Genomic DNA, 5,435 nt, shown 5'->3' on the forward strand with positions numbered 1-5,435 from the left:
GAGGTGGCGGGGTCCCCGGGGCGCATGCGCAGTGCCCGGTCCAGCGCTCCGTGACGAGAGCGCTCCATCAGGAGCCCGACTCGCGCTCTCATAGGCTGCCTTCCCGCGGCAGGCGCGCGCCCGCTGCGGACCTCTTCCTAGTGCGCTCGCGGGGGCGCGCGCGGCGCCGCCGCCGGTCGCCGCCGCGCGCGCTGCCCGGCGGACGCCGCTCGCCGCTGTCAGCGCCGGCGCCGCGCCGCGCCGCGCTCCCCGCCCTCGGCGCGCGCTGTCAGCGCCTCGCGCGCCGTCTCCCGGGCAGCCGGCGGCGCCGTTAAGCGGCGGCGGGTTCCTGCTTCCGTCTCCGCACCTCGGCGCCCCCTCCCCTCCCCTCCCCTCCCCTCCCCGCCTCCCCCCTCCCCTCCCCTCGCCGCCCCGCTCCCCCCACGCCTCGCCGCTCCTCCGCTCTCCCCGGCGGCCCCGCGCCCGGCACCTCGGCAGCGGCAGCGCGGGCCCCGCCAGCGGCGCCGGCACTCGGTAAGGGGATGCGGGGGCCGAGCGCGAGCCGCGGGGGAAGCGGGCGCCGCGCCGAGAGCGGGCGGCTCGGCCGGCGCTCCCCATCCCTCGGCCGGGCCTGGCGCCGCCGCCGCCGCCGCCGCTGCGGCTCCGGCGCTGCTCGGCAACGGCCGCCGCCAGGTGGGGGGCGGGGAGCGGGGACCCCGCCGGGGGCTGCCCTCGCCGAGGGGCGCTGGCGGGGCCTGAGCCGCCGGGCGGCGGGGCATCACCGGCGGCGGGGCCGGGCCGGGAGGGAGGGAGGTGCGAGCCCGGCATCCGGCGCGGCGGCGGCGGGCAGCGCGGCTGCCGCCGTCCCGGGCGCCGCAGGGCCTCCAGCTTGCCGCGTCCGGGGAGCTGCGCCGGCCCCGGCGGCCGCGGGCAGCGTGCGGGCAGCGGGGCTTCGCGGGCGGAGCTGGCGCCCCTGCAGCGCTCGAGGCAGGGCGCGCTCGTCCCAGCCTGTGCGCCCGCGCGTTGCTGCCTGCGGCCGCTTCTCCGGCACATTTCGGCTTTGGGTTTGGAGTCTTACTGATAAGAAAGACATCAGCGATTTTTCTCTTGCCAAGTTTCCGCTTAAGGTATGCGCTCGAGATGTTCTCCAAAGACCAGGCTGCGAGCATCTGCTCACAGAAGCTCTCGGCTGGAGAGCAGACCAGTAGGCTAGAGGAAAGGGCATGAGTGGTGAGCAAGTTATGTATTGCTCATTAGACTAAGCATCTTCACACTTCACATTCAGTGGTGTTCCTCATATCATGCTGTGGTCGAGGTTGTACCAGAAAGCAGATGGGCACAGACACTGACTGAGTGACAAACTGCTTGTTGAAAGACTGAAAGTTCTTCGAGGCAGCAACTGTCCTTGTGTGCACAGTGTGTACTATGATGTGGTCAACAGATCGTGTGCACAGGGCTGTGGAAATGCTGGTGGGTTTGAGAACAAAGTAATCACTTTCAGTCTGTGCTGAAATTGACTGTGCTTCTATTACCACTTAGCTTGTGTGTGTGTGTATTGTATATATACGCAGGTTAACATACATATATGTGAGTGTGTGTATACATGTGTGTGTGTATACACACACACACACACTACTCCCTTTCCTCTGAAATAGTGTTTTAATGTCTTAGTTTCTAGGTATCAGCTGTAAGCTAATGGTGTACTTCCGAAAGAGTATTTGGGCATGAAAGGCTTTTGAATTTTACAGTATTACTCAGTTTGTATGTTTTTTTTTTGTAAGTCATTCTCCACTGTAAATTTTTAAAAACTTTAGCAACTGCAAAAGCAAATGAATGGCCAACACAGTCCTTGCTGGAGCTTGTCACAAGAACTTTGTGATAGTTCTTTGCCTTATTAAGAAAAGCTAGTTATTAGGAGTTATAAATTGGTGACTACATTTTGGTATATTTCTGGTAACATCTTTCTCTCTGGTTATTTCAGGTATGTATTCTACCAGACATGCACTGATACTTGTTATGGTTTCATCTGGAGATTTAAAAAAATATATTTATATATATGTATATAAATATATATGTGTATACACACACACATACATATGTGTGTATGTATACTTAGATATATCCAAAACTGGTGAAGTAGCATACTGCAAAGTTTGCATATTTTTGCAAAAACATGTAATGAAACAATCTTTTAGTGTTGAAAGTGTAATCAATTATTCATATTTTCTGAACAGGGAGCTCAGTAATGAGGGGAGGGTAAGAACCACAACCTGGAATGTTGAATCATGCAAATTCACTTTTAGTGATATAGCTGCCGAGATATTTGATAACTGGGAAATACAGAGGTCCAACATGGAAGTTGTAACTTTCTTTTCCTTTTACTCATGTGTCTTGATTTGTTTAGATTCTTGCCAGATTATGGAAGCTGGGCTAGTGAAAATATATAATATAGTGAAAATATTAGAACAAGAATAAAATGTTAGCTATGCTTACTTTGAGAGCAAAAGTATACATTAAGTGAATTAGCAAAGGTAATACTAAACAACATACTCCATCCCTACACATAAACCACAGGTTCCATCCCTATATTGGGGCTGCAAACATGAGGCTTTTTTGTATAATGGAATTTTATATGTGATATTGCAGACAACTCATCAGATTCACCTGAAAATTACGTTTTTGATCAGTTCTCTAGCTGTATACAATTACTGATTTATCTGTCAGTTCTGTTTTAAACTGAATGACTTTCAAAGTTTTGGTATTTATATACACAAAATTATTTTTATTATCTTTTACTGTATAAAGTAAAAGATGTGATCAGTCTGTTCATTGAAATTTCAAGCAATAAACAAGATTTGTAGTTGAGTATTTAAATCTTGTTACATAGATTTTAAAATAAAAAGTTGTTACTATGATATTAGGCTGGTCTGGAGGGGGAGCTAGTGTCAAAGCAAAACGTGGCTTAATTTTTTTTCTGGACTCATTCAAAAGCTTGCTGTTTGGTCACAGAATATGCTTCGAATACAATAAGGAAAACAAATGTAGATGATGCATGCGTGCTATGTATAAAAGATGCATTTTAATGCAATCACATGTATATAATTTGCAAGTAAAGTAATACGGATGTATTTTAGGTAAATCATGCGTTTTGCTATTATGCAACAAAAACTATCTTCAAAGAACTTTGAAGGTGCGAGAGCAAACTCGCATACCTCATGAAGTGCCGGGGTTAGGGATGCTTGTAAAATAGTAATTTGGCCTGTAAATTTATGCTTAAATATTACACTTTTCCAGGCAACATTCTGTTCAGTATTTAGCGTAGAATGGCATAGATTATTCTCACTTAATGAGCAATATTGAATTCTTTCCTTGCTATCAAATGATATGTGGCCTCACTTGCTGTTTGCTACATGCTGTTCCCACTGCGCCCTGCTAATTTCCTCGTTCTCTGTTTCGTTATGTTTGTGCTCTCTATTGCTTGTATCTTTCTCCAGTAATATTTTCACAGAGCTCTCCAGAGATGTGTGGTGTGTCCCTTCATCTTTAATAACCAATCTGAGACCTTTGAGACATTAGTTTTCAAATTAAACTATAAGAGTTTTTGTGATTCGCGTGCTCTTAAATGTTTTGTCATAAAGATCTGTCTCGCCCTTTAACCTAGTAACAATAACCTGGTTTGTCTTTCTTACTCGTTGTGGATCCCTTCGCAGGAATCCACAGATGCCTATGCTCAGGAAGACCTTGCTCCTTTATGTGTAATACGGTTCCTATTGATTTAGACTGTAGCTATGAATACCTAGATCTGCTGCAAAATTAACCCTAACATATAATATTCTCCTGAAGATGCATTATTCTGATGAAGAATGGGTCACCCATTAAAAAGTTTGTTGTTGTTGTTGTTGTTGTTTTCTTTATAAGATTTGCTTGCAAGGAACAGGAAGAAATCTAATCTTCCAGGACAATATTAATTCCCTTTCCTTTTCAGTAATCCCTGCACATTTCCCAAAGTTTTCAGCACTTATAGCAAAGTCCTCACATAACATAAGTGTTGTTATTTTATAAGCCTTTTTAAACATAGCTCTTTTCTTCATACAGCAAGACTTGTGTACTTCAGAAAGGGCCTTATGGCCCTTTCAAAAGATAGTGTATAATTGTGTATTTATGACTGAATCACGACCAACTTAGATACAGAACATTATTGAATAGTTATTTTTTAAAATGTAGGATTAGGGTTTTTGGTACTCATCTGCGAAAAATTAAAATTCTTTGAACTGAAACAAAATTTTAAACTTGCTAGATTAAAAAAAGCTACCTCCTTGGTGGAGGAGAGGGAACAATGTAAGTTTTTAGGAAGACTGAAATTTTAAAATTGCCATACAGACTTCTACTGCTTGAGCTGACAGTGTGATATTAGTAATGTGTTATTCTTTAGTGGTCCAGATCATAGGCTCTGTGAATGGGTTTTCTGGCTACTTAAAGGTAACAAAGTAGTGGTGAAACTCTGGAATCTTGGGTCCTGTTTAAGGAAAGGAGCATATTCTGGTGGATACTGATTTTTTCTGCTCGTCCTTTCTGTGATATCCGCTTAAACATCTTTCTGTCTCAATCTTCTTCCCCATTCTCAAGTTTTTATCACAATCCTGTTCTCCACGTATTTGTTTCGTGCTGTAGGGCTTCTTGTCCGCAGTCCAGAACTACTGTGCAAGGAGATTCTAATACGTTGTTTCTGCTGGTGTTCTTTTACTGTTTGAATCCTGTCCAGCTATTCTTATTCCTGTTTGCTGGTCTCAGGCTTCTGTCCACTGTCATCAGCTTGACATCCAATCCACTATCTTGGCTAGGATCTGTCTTCCCTGCCTTCTGCGTTTTCACTGGCTCCTATTCTATCTTCTGAACTTGTCATCTAACTATAGTATCCTACATTCCAGCCAGCCTTCCTACCTTGCTGGGCTCTCATCTGAATTTAGTCTCCTTCCCTACCAATCTTTTCACCAATTTCAGACTTATTCCGCTTCCCCAAATCAATTTTGGTTCACTGCCTTAGCATCAGCTTTTGCCACATTGCAGCTTTTCCCCCATTCTAATCCCCTGTTGGTCCCTGTCTTATCCAGCCTTTTCTTCAGCTGGATAGCTTTCCCCTGCACACTTGCTGGGCCTGGTAGGATGTCACTGAGAAACAGTTTAGGTGTCAGTGGTCCATCTTGATACTCAGGAGCACAAGCAGCTATATCAAGAGACAAACTTGACTAAATAGGGAGCTGGGTTGCTTAAGCTGGAGAAGAGAAGGCTTTGGCGGGGAGGGGAGGGACAAGGGGAGACGGGACAGCACACTTAACAGCCACCTGCTTGTACCTATGAGGAAGTCATTGAGAAGACGGAACTAGGCTTTTTATTGAGGCGCACAGCTGGAGGACGAGACACAGTGGTCATAAATTGAAACAAGCAAGGTTCAGTCT

At 46.5% G+C, this 5,435-nt stretch overlaps 1 protein-coding gene across 4 annotated transcripts in view; it reads left to right on the top strand.

Annotated features, from left to right (window-relative positions):
- Positions 1-290: 290 nt before the first annotated feature.
- Positions 291-5,435, top strand: part of FUT8 (fucosyltransferase 8) — a 122,312-nt gene continuing 117,167 nt past the window's right edge. For 3 of the 4 annotated variants that reach the window (XM_062577377.1, XM_062577378.1, XM_062577376.1), the window contains exon 1: positions 291-513. The gene's annotated coding sequence lies outside the window, so the exon portion shown is untranslated. Of the gene's footprint in view, positions 514-1,066; positions 1,107-5,435 lie in introns of those variants that run through there. The other variant, XM_062577379.1, reaches the window with a different exon arrangement.

Source organism: Rhea pennata, chromosome 5 (assembly GCF_028389875.1).
Source record: "Rhea pennata isolate bPtePen1 chromosome 5, bPtePen1.pri, whole genome shotgun sequence".
In the NCBI taxonomy this organism is placed as follows: Eukaryota; Metazoa; Chordata; class Aves; order Rheiformes; family Rheidae; genus Rhea; species Rhea pennata.